At 44.8% G+C, this 15,322-nt stretch overlaps 1 protein-coding gene and 1 non-coding gene across 2 annotated transcripts in view; both read right to left on the reverse strand.

Moving 5' to 3' along the window:
• HS3ST4 (heparan sulfate-glucosamine 3-sulfotransferase 4) overlaps positions 1 to 15,322 on the reverse strand; it is a 344,978-nt gene that overhangs the window by 98,274 nt on the left and 231,382 nt on the right. The window lies entirely within an intron of this gene.
• On the reverse strand, positions 1,228 to 1,300 carry TRNAS-AGA (transfer RNA serine (anticodon AGA)). Its single transcript has one exon. It is a non-coding gene; the product is annotated as a tRNA-Ser (tRNA).

Here is a 15,322-nt window from a genome sequence, read left to right on the forward strand (position 1 = left end):
TACATGGAGAATCAAGATTTGAAACCACACTGCCTACCTCCAAAACCCACATCCTTAGAAGCCACATACACAGCCTCCCCATGGAGGCTCTGCCCCTCCTTTTCGGTCTTTCTTGAATGACCTTCCACTGTCACCTGTGGGATGAGGTGGTCAGAGAAAGCCTGTGGACCCTGCACTGTCTACACAGCAAGCCGGGACAGACCACAGGTGAGAGCCCTCTGCTGCCTGGGCGCCTGCCTGGGTGGGCCTGGGGACTGGTCCTGCAACACAGCTTCTCTGCCCTGTGATCTCTGAAGAGTCACCACCAGAGCGCCACGCACACCCAACTCTCCATCGCGGGGGTTGGCAAGCTCTGGCCCTTCAAGCCAAATCCAGCCACTTCCTGTTTGTGTAAATAAAGTTTTATTGGAACACACCCACACTCATTCATCCATGGGTGTTCTACACCTGCTTGCTATAGCAATGGTAGAGGTGAGTAAGACCTGTCACAGACACCCTATGGCCAGCAAAGCCAAAAATATTTCCCATTTGGCCCTTTAGAGAAAAGTCTGCCAACCCCTGCTCTACTGGGTAGCTCTCAGGGCTGGTTGAAGAGAAGAAAGAACCAATATTTTTGAGCACATACTCTTTGCTAGGGCTTTAAAAACTCCTAAGCGAGTTTTTAATTTGTTACCCAAGGTGAAAGTAACATTTCTATTCTAATCAAGTTCAGTGCTTAAAATTCAAATTTAAAAGAACTGAAATTATACATATATATATATGAGGGTATGTGGATATACAAAATTACTATCATTTGGATTTTTGCCATCCACGGATACACATTGTTGCCATTTTGTTGAACAGCATTCCAAACACACATAGACATGTGTATGTGTGTAAGGGTATGTGCATATAGACGTATATATGTGTGTATAAGCATACATTTATTTAGATAAGTAACACCATGCTACACATGCATTTTTGTAACCTGCTTTTTGCCTGTAACAGTATATTAGAAACCTTTCCGTGTCAATGAATATAGATATAAATAGGCCAAATAAAAACAGAAGGAAGAAATTATTAAAGACAAAAGCAACATTTAATAAACTAAAAAACAGAAGAATGATAGTGTTGGTAATCATATATTCACTTAAGTATTTTTTGTTTTTTTGTTTGTTTGTTTTTTGGGGGGGAGGTAATTAAGTTTATTTATTTTTTTTCATTCATTCACTCATTCATTTATTTAAATGGAGGTACTGGGGATTGAACCCAGGACATCATGCATTCTAAGCATGCACTCTACCACTGAGCTACACCCTCCCCTCCAAGTATTTACTGAGTGCCTACTATGTGCCAGGCCAGGAATATGATGGAGATAAATACACCTGAGCCTCTGCGCACCTGTCTTATAGTCCAATGTGGGATATACACGCTTATTATTCTGATAACCCCATATTAAATCAGCTACACGTTGAAAAGGGATTGTATGCGATGTATGATTAATAACTAGCTGGAGAAGAGATCAGAGCTCAGGGGTGAAGTAGAGGTAGGTGCATTGAGCATTTTTTTTTTTTTTTTGATGCTTTGATAACTTGGGGCCTTGCTGATCCTGGAAGGGACTGCCCCTCCCAGGTCGACCTGATCCCTAGATTTAGCAAACTTGCCCCGCAGCATGCTTGTCATATGCAAACCAACCAAGCTGAAGCCCCGACCTCCCAACTGCCTCCTTTCTGGGGCTCTTACCTGCTGCACCACAGTCCTGCTCCATCCAGTCTCTCTAAGGCCAGGTATCAGATGACTAGGGACAACCCCTGGCCCCAGAGGATGCGGAACTTATTCAAGTAACCAAACCTAAACCTGCTTAGCCTGCTTACCTTGCCTTGCCCATTCCTTCCCCCAGAAACCACACGCACAAGGTCCTGAGTTCAAATAAACAAATAAACCTAATTACACGCCTCATCCCCACCAAAGAAAGAGCTCAGAAGTGTGAAGGCACTCACTGTAGGTTAAACAGCTAGTAAGTGGTGTAGCCAATCACACAACTCTCAGACTCTCTCCAAAAGCCTTGGTCTTTGCACTCTGCTGACCTCCAAGAAAGATGTCTGCCAGAGGGCGCCAGCCTGGGGGCGGCAATTTGGGTCTGACATCACTGGACATCGCAGGGCACCCACCCCAAGGTGCTTGGAGTTCCACTTCCTCTCCATGGAGGACTTTAAATTAGACTGTCAACCGTCCTAACAGCAGTTACTGCTTTCATTAAAGAAGAAACAATACCTTGCCTCTTTCCTTTTATAGGCCAAGTATCATGGGACTGAAGAACTGAATTCCAAAGAAGCCAGCAACCTTCTATGGTGTTAACAGGGTGATGTTTGGGGATGGAGTTCTCAAACTCATTCAAGGGACGGTTCAGACAACTTGAATGTGATTCTATGGGGGAAACTATTTAAAAACAAAGAGACTTTGGGTTGGAGAATATAATGATGAATGAGTAAAAGACCTTTTAGGTCTTAGGGCTCTGTTAGCATTATTCATTGTCTCAGTATTGAGAGGAAACTTGGCTGAACGATGTTTAAAGGATGAAGATGCAGAATGTGATAAGAATTTAAAGGTGAAGGAGGGCACGGCGTGTTCAGAGACCTAAAAGGATTTCAGTCCACTGGAGCCCAGAACGCAGGTGGGGAGCAGTGACAAATTATTTGCATTGACACAGGGTAAGAGAAAGAAAAGTATTCAATGCACCAGGGCTGCGCACGCAATTTAGATCGTCCCAGTTATGCTCCAGCAAGGATGGAAGGTGAGAATTAGCCCTCGTTTTAAAAATGACAACTCCGATATTACAACATTGTGTTAGTGTGATAAGGACAGTAATGATATACGCTGAGCACTCAGTCTTTGGTGCCAAACAACAGGCCAAGTTATTTACAAATACCTTCTCATTCAGTTGGCCCAAGACCCTAAGGCAGAGGCCAAACCCCACCTGCAAGCGAAAGATGGTTTTTACATTAGATAGATTAAAACAAAGAGAAGGAGGAGGAGGAGATTTTGTGACATGTGAAAATTATATGAAATTCAGATTTCAATGTCAATAAATACAATCAATTGGATCACAGCCACGTTCATTCATTTCCATGTTATCTATGGCTATTTTAGCCCCACAATGGCAGAGCTGAATTGCTGCAACAAAGACCATGTGGACCACAGAAGCCAAACATATTTACTGTCTCTGGTCCTTTGCTGCCTTTGGCCCTGGGAGATGGGTAGGTCTTCTCCCTAGACCCATTTTACTGGTGGGAACAAAGCGACAGAGAATCCCCTGTCTGACCCGCTTTGCACAGGCAGGACCACAGAACAGCGCTTGGAAACCAGTCCTCTGATTCCAAACACTGCGTGTCTTAACACGACCCCGCAATGCCTCCCACCCACCTCTCTTTCCCAGATCTGGGTTTGCAGGAAGCACCAAAGCTGTTTTGGAGATTCAGAGATGAGGCCAGTCGAGAGATAAATGGACACTCCTGGAGAAATCTGGGCAGAACACACCAACAGACAACTCACATACGATCAACCATGTTTTGAAGAAGGTATCTGAGCTACTTGTAATGAAGTAAATGCGATGACAAATAGACGCAATATTTAAAATTATGAAGTTGGGATACAGGAAAAATTCGTGAAATTCACTGCTGTTTGAGGGGACAGTTTTTCTCATACACATTTGGTGGAAATATAAACTGGGGGGGGGTGTTCTAGAAATTAAACCGGGCAGCATTATTCAACTTCTCTCCTTTCCTGACAAATTCGAGATGTTGCCTTTATTTAGTTTCGTTTATTTAGTAATCTTGCCTCTAAGAATCCATCTTAGATAAATTATATGCAATGTAGAGAAGGACTGTGGTTCACATGCATCATGGAATAATGAGACTGGGCCTGGGCGGAGGAGTCCACCAACAGGTAAAGAAACTTACTGGTGCATCACACTGTTTGGCCATATCAGCCATTTTTAAAAATCATGTTTTCGAAGAATATTTTACTTATGAATTTTATTCTGACTGAGATCAGAAGCCACAGAGAGATTTGAAGAGACGTGCTTGGACTTAACACTTAATGATCTCTCTTTCCACCCTGGAAGGACTAAATCAAAGGAGGGACGAGATGACCCATTCTAGGCTAGAAATGACGTTGGCTTAGACCCATGTGGTTACAGTAGAAAGAAGAAATCAACAGGATATCTTTCAAAAGTAGAGATGACAAGGATTTGCTGACGTATTAACTGCATAGAAATGGTGACAGCAGAAGCCAAGGATGAGTCCAGGGCTTTTGACCCGAATAACAGGATGAATGGAGTGGCTATTTACTAAGATGGGAAAGCCAGCGCTGGAAGAGGTTTGGGAAGAGAAAAAAATAAATTAAGAGTTTGGTTTGGATACATTAAGGCCAAATTTACTATCATGGCAACTTCATGTGATTCTGTAATTCTGATTATATCAAAGATTTATTACAAGTTCTTGAAGGACCAGAAGTATATCATTTTTAAAATAAGTTTTTCTAATTAGAGTATTTTTTGTAAAAATTATAAAATAGGACATTCATTAGAGAAAATTTGGAAAATAAAAAATACGAACACAGAAAATTAAAATTGTTTACAATGCCCCATCTCTCACAAATAACCTCTGTTCTCTCTTGCCTTTAGACAGCAAATTGCATGCTACATTCTTGGAACATGGTCCTCAGTCACTCAAGGACGCCAAAGGGAAGTTTCCTTGTCGCCCTGAGCTTTAAGGATCTAGCAAGCTTCCTTTGCTGGCTTCTCAATCAGGACGTGTTGTCTACCTCTAGAACCAGATTAAAGGACCCTTCTGGAGGAACGGGCATCGTTTAGTTTCTGAGCTTCAATTTCAACATAATTTCCACGTCATAACAGAGGCCTTCCCACGAAGTGGTGTTGCAAAGTGGCTAAGCAGCTTAGCACCTCCATGCCCCATAATGCCATCCAAGACATCGTGGACGGGGAGTCAAAAATAGCTTCAGAAGCAAACAGCCCGAGACCATGCAGGGCCCTCTGATGTCTCACGCAATCTAGTGTCCCACAAACTAGTAATAGCTAATGGCTTTGGTGACTTAAAAAGGTATTTAGATAAATACAGCTCAGAGATTTAAAGGTGAGTTCTCAAAAAAAAAAAAAAAAAAAAAGAGGCTGACAGATTATGGAGAATTTATGTGGTGAATTTGTAAATTTTAAATTCCTTCCGTCATGTAACAAGTATATATAAGGGCCTTGTTTCTGGTCAGAACTTGGCGAGAAGCTGGGGTAAGTCTGGCCCGGCCCCTGTCTGACCTGGCCCCTGAGCAAGCTGTCCTGAATGTTTAATCCTCAGGCAAATGGAAGGACTCTTCCTTTTCTCTGACTGTTTGCAGAGAGGGAAGGGCCATTTCCTCAGCTCTCAGGCATTGGCACTAGAGCAGAGGCATGTGGGCTACAAAATTAGATAGCCTGAGGTTGTGCTCTGCCAATTATTATTAAAGTCTCAGTTTCCTTACCTGTAAAATGGGTATAATAAAAGCCTACAACACAGTTGAGTTCTTAAAAAGTATTCCATATATGGCAGCATTTGTGTGCGTGTGTATGTGTGTGTGTGTGTGCATGCGTGCATGTGTGTGAGTAACTGTCAAAGTATCCAGGGTCAGCAAAATCATCCCAATTTCAGATGGTGAAATTGAAGTGCAGAAGGTTGACTGACAGCTCCAAGGTCACAGAACTAGACACTAGGTCCAGACTGAATATCAGCCCCGGGTTCTTGGGACTACTTTCCAGCAGCCAAGCAGCAGTCAGACTGGGAGGAAGAAAATGGTGCTCTCCTTATGGGCACCTTTCGAGAAGGCTCTTGCAGTAGAAATATTTGAGTTTCTTGCACTGGATTTTCATCTGTTAGACTCTCTGGACTTTAGTAGGTGGCTTCAGAATCTCCTGTCTTGTCCCCTCCTTTCTGGGCCATCCACCTATGTCTAGGACCTTCCTTGGCTTAAAAATCCTTCCTTGGCTTACAACTTCATAGGAGAGGGACTCCTGTCACAGTCCGGCACTCACGTAATTTTCTAACCTTCAAGTGTCCTGCTTTCCAGCCAAACTGAACAACTGCTAACCCCTGTGCACATCCAGGGCCTTGAGCACTGCAGCTCTGCCCTCCCCTGACAGTACAACAGTCATTTTCTACTTCATGGTCTTTACTTTTTAAATGAACTTCCATCCCCCAGTACACCAGGAGCTCTTTGAGAAAGGACCCACTTACAATTCTTCTGCTCCCAGTTCTCCCCCTGATAATTCCCAGTAACAAACAAGATGGTGACTTTGATATGATAGGAAATGTAATAAATATTTGCTCAAAAAATACAACATAAATAATAATATTGTAATAAGAGTTTTTCAGTGTGAACTTTGTCCCTGACACTCGTCTAAGTACTTTATATGCATGACTCACTTAATCCTCACAAACACTGGGGTGGGCAGCTTCAGACAGGGCTCCCAAGATCCCCCCCATCCTGGCATTCACACCTTGTATAATCCCCTCCCCTGATTGTGAGCTGGACCAGGAGACTAACTCCCATTGTACAGAATACACAAGAGTGATGGGATGTCACGTCTGAGATTAGGTTACGGAAGACTAGGAGGTCTGTCTTGCTGGCACTGTTTTTTCTCTTGTCCTCTCACTTGCTCTCTCCGCTGAACCAAACTGACATGTTGTGAGCTGCCTTACACAGAGGTTCATGTGGCAAGGGACCAAGGGAAGTCTCTGGCCAACAGCCCGGGAATAACTGAGACCTGGCACTCAGGTCACACCACCCTCAAGGAATTGTCCTGACAGTACCCTCTGGAGTAAGCTTGGAAGCTACCTACCTTCAGCCTTAAAGTAACTGTAGCTCCAGTTCACACCTTGATGGTAGCCTTGAGAGAGGCCCAGAGTCAGAGAATTCAGGCGTGCCAAGCTCAGATTCTTGACCTACAGAAACTGTGAGATGATAAATGCTGTCCTTTCAAGCCACTAAGTTTTGGGCTAATTTGTTACACAGCGATAGATAGCTAATACAACCACTTAGGTACTCTCATTACCCTAATCTGTAGCTGAGTAAACCAAGGCCCAGAATGGCTCAGGAATTTCATGCAAACTATGTAGCCAGTAAGTAGCAAAGCCAGGATTTGAACCTAGGGAGTCTGGCTCTAGAATCTTCACTCTTGACCATGATGCTATAATAATAACAATAGGGGATGAATGCAGGAATGAACAATTGGATAATTTTCTCCCTTCCCTGATTGAAGGGGCCTGTTGTTCACCCCTGAGAGTGCTCTCACTATTAACCTCATCAAATTGCACCATCAGCCCAAGACTAGCCTCTGCAAGAGTGTCTTCATCTTGGTGAAGGTGATGTTTGGGTGGAAGGGACGTGAACAAGGTATGGAAACAGACTGCACGAATTGAGAAATGATGCAATTATGTGAGCCTGGAGCAAGCTTCTAACAGATGTATCACCTTGCCCAGTCACATATATTAGAGGTAACTATTTTCTTTCTCTCTCTAAAGATTGCAATGTCCTCAAGTGAAGTATCTGGTGCTACTAATTTCTGTATCCCCAGTGCCTCACAGGGGCTTGTCATATGAAGGGTACTCCTAAAAAGGGTGCCCCTCTTAGAGGAATGAATGAGTGAATAAGTTAAAGGAAAAAAAAAGTGATGGATGGATGGATGAAATGGTTTATGATAATTAGCATATGGATATATTCAACCATGAGCTTCTTTAATATCTAATTCATACGCAAATGATCACTCTAAAACCACCAGAGGAAGGGGAAAAGGAAATGAACATTTATTGAGCACCTATTACATTCCAGGCCTTGCCTTGAAATCATGTTTAATCCCCCCAACAGTTTGATGGCACCATTTCCATTCTGCAGTGGGGAAACTGAGGCTCAGGCAGGTAACGTGGGCCTGCCCAGAGCTGCAGAGTGCCCAACTTCTGAATCCACGGCTTCAGGCTCCAAAGGCCACTTGCCCGCCTGTCCTTCCACTCCTGCCTGCTGCATGAACGGCTGGGGGAGGGGAGACGGGTTCATATGTAGAAGGAGACAGTCTCATCCCGGTCTATTGCTGACGGTAGGAGTACCACCTGGGTATTCATTCCGGCCACAAAGCCTGATGGTACAGGCACCATTCTAGGCACTGGGGGCAGCAACTCTGTTTGTGGTGCAGTTTAGGATGGAGCACTGCTCCGGGAAGACTCGACACAGGGGCCTCATCTCAGAGCATGTGACCATGATAGTGCTCACACCGAATAATCAGCTCATCTTCCCAGGATCTGAAATGGGGACCGTCTGCTCCTTATCAGCAGCACATGGCTAGCTCAAGTTCAAGTGCATGCTACAGCAACTTTCATTTTCCCTTAGGAAAAGGAAGGAAAGGGCAGGAGACCACTGTGTCTGCTGTGCGCCAGCCTCCCACACACACATTCCCACATTCAAGGCGAACTGGAGCTGGTAAATTACCATCGCCCTCAGGTTAAGGAGGAGAAAACTGACACCCAGAGAGGCACAGGGACTTGCCCCAGGTCACAGCTAGGAAGAACCCGATCTCGAATGAAATGAAAGCCATCCAGCTCTACAGCTGAGGCTCTTGGCCGCAATGCTGTGACGCCCACTGACTGCTTTGCAAAGCACTTTTACACACACACACACACACACACACCCGACCATACCACCACTCCCACCAGTTCTGTCCAAGTAGATTGTGGCACCCCCACCAGCCACATCGCATCGTTTTTTTTTAACAAATTCGGGTAGAATCCTCCGTATGGCCAGAACACTCCCTATCTCAAGGAACAAAGTATCTATTCCAGACAGGAACTTGCCTCCAAGTTTTGTGTTCCAAAGACTTTGGGGGCCATGGCACGGGAGCCTGAGAGAAGCTCTAAATCAGTAGTTAATAATTCAGATATCAGTGTGGCAGGTTTATGACGTAAATGACGACTGGCAGGGGTAACAGGATTACTAGTAGTCGTTGTTTGAGCCTTCGCTGCGTTGCAACTAACGACCAGACACTGCTCTCTGCCTCTGACTTGTATTCGCCCATTCATTCCTCATAGCCACCTTGTTTTATGCATTTTAAAGTGGAGGACGTACAATGCACAGAGAGGTTAAACAACAAATCCGAAGTCACACAGCCAGTGAGGGGCAGGATCTGGACCCCAATCGTTGGGATCTAGAACCCGCACTCTTACATACTACATCCCACGATTTGTCACTCATATGAATACAGGAAGGACGCTACGGGCAGAACAGTAAAGGAACACAAACGAAGTAACTGACACCTGTCACTCGACCTCAGTGAATGAGTGGAGGTGATGGGGACTGGGGTTAATTGGAGCGTTCATGCGTCACCTAAGGGCACCCTGCCCCACCCCGGTCCATCTCCTATGCCCAAAGCCTGTAGAGGAGATGGCTTCTATGTTTCCAGAGGTCTTGCTTTTCCAGATTTGAGGGGAAATTTCCTGATTTTAACTGTTGGCGCTGAGAATACACCTGCAGGCCCCACCTGCTCGCACATTGTCCGTCTGCAACTCACCCTCAGGGACAGCAGGTCTCAGATTGCCCGGGCTCTTGCTTACCCCATCTGTCCCATCCAGCCTCCATCCCTCTCCTTCCCTCCCCTGAAACAGCCTCCCACTTCGTGTAAACTGGGAGATTACTCCCTCTTCCCTCTGACAGCCCTTCACCTATTTTGATGGTTGGGGTGATTTCTGAGCTGACATAAATCTTGTCGCCTCTAACAGGGATGCTAAGGCGGGTACCATATTCACAGACAGATGAGAGCGGCTGAGGGTCACTGCCTCTAGGGCAGCTCGGCCAGCCCTGCCGGGCCCTAAGCCTCCCCCGAGGCAGGCACAGAAGCTCTGAGCTGCAAAATTCCCCCCGGGGCCCCTGACTCCATCCGTCCCTGGGTCAGATGTCTCAACCTTATCTTCTTCCTCTTCTCCCTTGGGTCCAGGAGGTGATTCTCAGATTAACTCATTGAAATTAAGGCAAACAGGTGATACCCTTATGATCTGCATGGAGAACAGTCTAAAGAGGAATACTAATAAAGGTTACTTCCTGCTGACAGAGAAGACTGGTGAGTCTTAAATGTTTCCGTAAATTCTCCTTTTGCAATTCCTAACTTTTCTGAAAGGCTGGAGTATGATTTATATTATCGAAATAAGCTATTTTAAATTTCTGATTTTAATATAAGAATTGGAAAATACATTTCCTGCTCTGGACCAGAAGTCCTCACACTTGAACTGGCACCAGAATCACCTGGAGGACTGGTTAGAGCTCAGATTTCTGGGGCCCATCCCTAGCATTTCTGACTGTGTAGATCTGGGGAGGTGCCCAAAAGTTGTGTTTCGAGCAAGCTCCCAGGCAATGCTGATGCTGCAGATCTGAGAACCACATTCGGGAATCACCACTCAAGAGGATTCTGGATAGGCCCATGAAAGTCAAGTAGGACACTGTCTGCCTCCTGGGTCTGCCAGCCACTCCATCTCAGAATTGGAGGCCCCACGAGCTTCTCCTTTTACACGGCTCTGTGGAACAATGCTCCGAGCATAGCCCCCTGTCCACTGCCCATTCAGGCAGAACCAGGCAAGGACGTGTGTTGCAAGACCATCTCCTTGCCACCAAGGTACCCACCTTCCCAGAGCAAAAATGGAGGACAGTATGTAATTCTTGCTTCTACCATATATATAATTTCACTGCAACTTGGAGATACCCAACACGTGGTCGGTCCCTCCGTAGTCAAAAGCCGACCCATACCTGCAGGAGCTGGTGGCCCATACCTGCAGAAGTTCAAGCTACTTGAGGAGACAGAGAATCCAGGGGCAGGCCACAGAGCATCCCAGCTGCAAGCCTATAGGCGGGAATCTGAGACACAGTCTCTAAGGAGGCTTAAACCTCTCTAAGGAGGAGGCTTGATACTCACAATCACTTCATGCGGGCCACGGTCACTTCATGCGGCCCTGCCAGGAGTCAGAGGATGGTTTCTTGGGCTTATTCCTGAGAAATATACTGGTCCCAGCCGCCTTCTGATGGGGAAGGATTGTAACAACATCGCACAGCGAGAGGCACATACAGGATAGCTGTTACGTGTGCGGGCGCTGAAGTTACAACTGTATGAGTTCAAACCCCCAGCTCTGGTCATGTGACCTTGAACACGTCCCTGAACTTCCCTGGGCCTCGGCTCCTTCCTCTGTAAAACAAGTATAATAACCCGGCTATCTTAATGGATGACTGTGAAGATTCAATGAGAAACACTGTATAGAACATTTAGAAGAGTCAGTGCTTTTCAAGAGAAGGATACAAAGTTAAACTAAATAGCATGTACAGGAGAAGTACTTGTGCAGAGTTCTGGATGTAAAATGGCATGATGCTGCAATCAAGTATATTTGTAAATATCTTGCTCATTGTGATCCGGGGTCAAGAATAAAATGCCTCCAGTCGGCATAGATAGGTGAGGGTGACACGGACAGTGAGAAGGAAATGTTTTGGTTAAAAAGATATTTGAAGACACAGGCATGATGAACAGGAAAGGACTTGTAAGGGAGAGCTTTGCAGAAGACAGCGGTGGGGCTCACAGGTCCAGAGAAGGAAATGGACAAGCCTGGGGACTCAATAACTCTTGGGTATGAAATATCCCAAATCGGGAATTCACACTCCCTGTCCCGACTGTTAATATCACTGTGTGGAACGAATCTGGCCCCGGAGACAGCAGAGCGCGTCCACTCATGGATTTATGTGTGGACTTGCCTTGCCAAGGATCCGGGATGCTGAAGTCGGTAGTCCACTCCCTCTGCCGCATCTCCTCTGAAAGGACCCAGCCTCCTGCACCCACAGGGTTGGAGTTCTCCCACGTCCAGTTCCCCAACTCCTTTCATACACAGAATACTTGGTGCGCATTGCTCTAGCAGAACTCACCATCATCTTTTATCTGTTACAATGTCTCCCATTAACCTGGAAATGTCTTTAGAACAGAGATTCTGCCCAATTCGTTTTTATGTCTCTAGGTGCTCAGCCTATTGCCTGGCGCATAGTAGCTACCTATAAATGTTTGTGGAATAAATGAGAGAAAATGAATAAATGGTTAAGTAAAATGGTATATATGGAGCATCATATAATATTATACCCTATCATCAAGATAACTGGCAACACGAAGTGATGCTGATAAGCTAATGTTACGTAAAATTACAGGAAATAAGGTGATGTGTACCCCACCATTGAACTGATGGGGAAACATCTACTTCTGGGCTGAAACTGGAAAAGGAATATTCAAGAAGCATTGCCCTGATTAATTATCCTTTACTGAGTGGCAGAACTTGAGGGATTAAGAGAACAGGCTCTGGAACAGCTTGCCTGCCATGATCAAAATCTCTCCAGCACGAGGGTGTGGGGGAAAAGGGACCTCCGTGCACTCTTGGTGGGGATGTAAACTGGTGCAGCCACTGGGGAGGTCAGTATGGAGGTTCCTTAAAAAATTAAAAATAGAGTTACCATATGATCCAGCCATCTCACCCCTGGGCATAGATCTGGAGAAAACTGTAATTTGAAAAGACATATGCACCTCAATGTTCACAGCAGCACTATTTACAATAGCCAAGGCATGAAAACAACCTAAATGCCCATCAACAGATGACTAGATAAAGACGCTGTGGTATATATATATATATATACACACACACACACACACATACACACACACAATGGAATACTACTCAGCCATAAAAAAGAATGAAATAATGCCATTTGCTGCAACATGGATGGACCTGGAGATTATCATATTGAGTGAAATCAGAGAGAGAAAGACAAATATCATAGATCACTTATATGTGGAATCTAAAAAAAAAAGACACAAATTCTATTTACAAACCCAAAACAGACTCACAAACATAAAAAACAAACTATGATTATCAAAGGGGAAAGGGCAGAGGAGGGATAACTTAGGGGCTGGGGAGTAACAAACATATGTTACTATATACAAAACAGATAAACAACAAGGATCTATTCAATTTCTTGCAATAATATATAATGGAAAAGAATCTGAAAAGAAAAAAAAACACATGTGTATGTATATGAATCACTCTGCTGTATACCTGAAACTAATCTTGTAAACCAACGATGCTTTAATAAAAATTTTTTTAAAAAAACCTCACTCTACCAATTCCTGGCTGTGGGACTTTGGACAGGTATTTCAATATGCCTCAGTTTCCTCCCCAACAAAATGGGACAAAAAAATGGGTTGCTGTGAGCCGTTATATTGACTGAAATGTACTGAGCACTTAAAACAGTATTACATGGTGAGTACCCACTGCTGTATACATTTTTATGATGAGGGAATCCGGGACATTCTGTTTTTCAATATTCTTTAATCTTGTTCTGTTGAATGGTCCACTTTCAAGAGCAGTGTTAAATCCAGCCCGCAAAGCACACCAAGTCACCGCACCAGCCCCTCCCCTCCCACTAGTCAGAAGATCCCCAGCACAGCCATTCCGACTCAGCCAAAAGACCTCAGGTCTGCAGAGGACAAGGATGTCGAGCTAAAACGGAAGGACGTTTGCCTCCAGCATTACAGCACTAAATTCTTTGATGGTTCTGAGAATAAAATGCTGATGAAATCCCTACGGGAGTACATGCTATTGTGTCAGAATCACTGAAGATGTTTGGTCTGTCTGGGAACGGGAAATTCACAGGCCAGGCAGACACAGTAAAAGCAGCTCCGAGTGGGAAGTCAGAAGGGCGAGTCCCACGTCTAGCTGTACCTATAATTGGCTGAGGTTTCTTTTTTTGAAATATGGTGGGACTATTCCCAATACTCCAGGGCCATACATGCCAATATTATTCCACGGGGAAGCACTTTAGATAGTCAATCTAAGACACTAATTAAGGAAGGGGTAGAAAATCCAGAAGCTGGTGGAGAAGGTGATCCCTGCAGTATGGACATTTAGCCAGCAGGAGCATGAGGAATCCGCGCTGGTCAAGGAAAGGTAGACGTGGTCAGCCTGGCATGAAGGCTATTGCTTCACAGTTCATGAGCAAACTCTGGATGTTGAAGATTCAGGTCTCACTGCATCTCTCTGCTTGCAATTTGAGGTGTGGAGGTGATGCCAGGGTAACATCGAGTAAGGGATTTTGTATTTGTTCAGAAGTCCGCCTTTGCTTTCTATACCACACTTGATTTTTATTCCTGTTGCTACTGCTGCCCCAGAATTTCTCTCGTTTTGGTATGATGGCGCTTTCCCCCTGCATCTCAGGTGGGAGGAGGAGGAGTAATTGCAGCTGTAGTCTCAGTGTTTATGGAGTGTGTTTTGTGTGCTGGACATTGTGCTAAGTGATGGTATGCGTGTTAACTGATGTAGTCATGGCAACCCTATGAGATAGTGTGGGAGAGATTCTTAGCGTTCACCAAAGACACCTCTGCCTCTCCCAGCCTACCTGGGCTTGGTCAGCCATGCACCTTACTCTAAATGGAGCAGGACCACTGTGTGTCACTCCAGGCTGACGTGCTCGGTGTCCATCTTGCCTCTTCCATGTTTTCAAGGCTGGATTTCAGGGCTAAGGATTCCAGAGTGGTGGAGCCAAACGAGGGACACACTGGATCCCTGAGTGACTGCCTAGAGGGGAGCCATCCTGGAAACATGCGAGATCCTCATCAGTTTGTAGGAGGAAGAAATGCAGATTGCGGGTAGGCACTGACGTTTGGGCTTGATTTTTTATGGAAGCTAATTAATTACTCTGAGGAAAACAGATGGAGACTGTTGTCATGCCCACTTTACAGATGAGAACACTGAGGCAAAATATGGTAAGTAATAAGTCTAAGGTCAAAACTCAGTGAGTGATAGAGCTGAGATTAGACCCAGCTCTCTTGAGCTCTAAAATCTGTGTTATTTCTTTTTATTTGGTCACACCCTGTTCATTTTTTTTGTAGTTCTCATCTCATTTTCCAAGATGGATATCACCTTGTACTTGTTCCAACAGTTAAAGTGATTTCTATATTAGGGACTGAAATCCACGATGTTCTACCTTTTGTCCTCCCTAGGTGTACAGGAGAGCTACCCCCACCAGAAATTATACTGAAGAGGGTATTGAGCACGTTAGAGAACTGTCTGTAATTCCCTTCTTTTTATAATCACACACTACAATCACATCTGGCTAAAGAGAGAATCAGTGACCAATAACCTTGCAAACTGTCTCAAGCCTAACGAGTTTTATTTTCTAAATATCAACACCACCATGTACCTTGCAGACCTGTTTCACGGTTTACAGAGAAAATATGCCTATA

This window comes from Camelus bactrianus, chromosome 18, assembly GCF_048773025.1.
Source record: "Camelus bactrianus isolate YW-2024 breed Bactrian camel chromosome 18, ASM4877302v1, whole genome shotgun sequence".
NCBI classification, from domain to species: domain Eukaryota; kingdom Metazoa; phylum Chordata; class Mammalia; order Artiodactyla; family Camelidae; genus Camelus; species Camelus bactrianus.